We start from the raw sequence: 790 nt of genomic DNA, 5'->3' as shown, positions 1-790 counted from the left end.
GATCACACAGTTCTATTGAGTTTGCGAAGTCGAGTCAAAGTATATTGCACAACAATTGTTCTTGTAGCGGATGCAATGTAAAGCGATGTATCTTGTACAAGACAACTTGCTGTATACTATAGTAACATATTACAGTACATCAATTACGGTACATTATTACAATCCTAGTTAGAGTACCCATGAGTTGTTGTTGATAAGGGACGTACCATCGACCATCTGACGGCGACTATGAGAGACCGCATCTCCACCAGTGGAATCCTATTCCGGGAGACGTGATATAATTATCAAATCACGGAAAGAACAAATGTCCAGATAAATGTTCGGGTCAAAAGATAAATAAACCGAATCACTTTTGCCGCGCGGAGTAATAAAAGATTTAGATTGCCTACCTGGATGACCAACTGGCCCACGCACAAAAATGATACAACCCTTAACCCACAGGCTTTTCGGGAAATTGATTTTAAAGATCTGTGCTTAGCAATAAGGAACAAATGCATGAATATCGACTCTTTTTATTGTGTATTTTGAATGTAAATTGAACACAATTCAGTGGTCCCACTGCGAATTTTCAATAAAGTCATCATCTCTCTCTCTCTCGAATATTGATTAATGAAAAAAGCACGATGTGTCTGAATCCCAAACAGAGTTTTTGTCTAGATGTTACCTTGAAGTCCACCGCATCTGCATCATTGCTTGCGTCCAGGATACGGAGTGCCTCCTGCTCTTTTAACTCGTCCAGGTCGGTGGCGCTGCCTACGTATAGATAACAGTTGCTGCAGAATTACGTGCA

Source organism: Branchiostoma floridae, chromosome 9 (genome assembly GCF_000003815.2).
Source record: "Branchiostoma floridae strain S238N-H82 chromosome 9, Bfl_VNyyK, whole genome shotgun sequence".
NCBI classification, from domain to species: Eukaryota; Metazoa; Chordata; class Leptocardii; order Amphioxiformes; family Branchiostomatidae; genus Branchiostoma; species Branchiostoma floridae.
Note: the sequence above shows the minus strand (reverse complement) of the source record.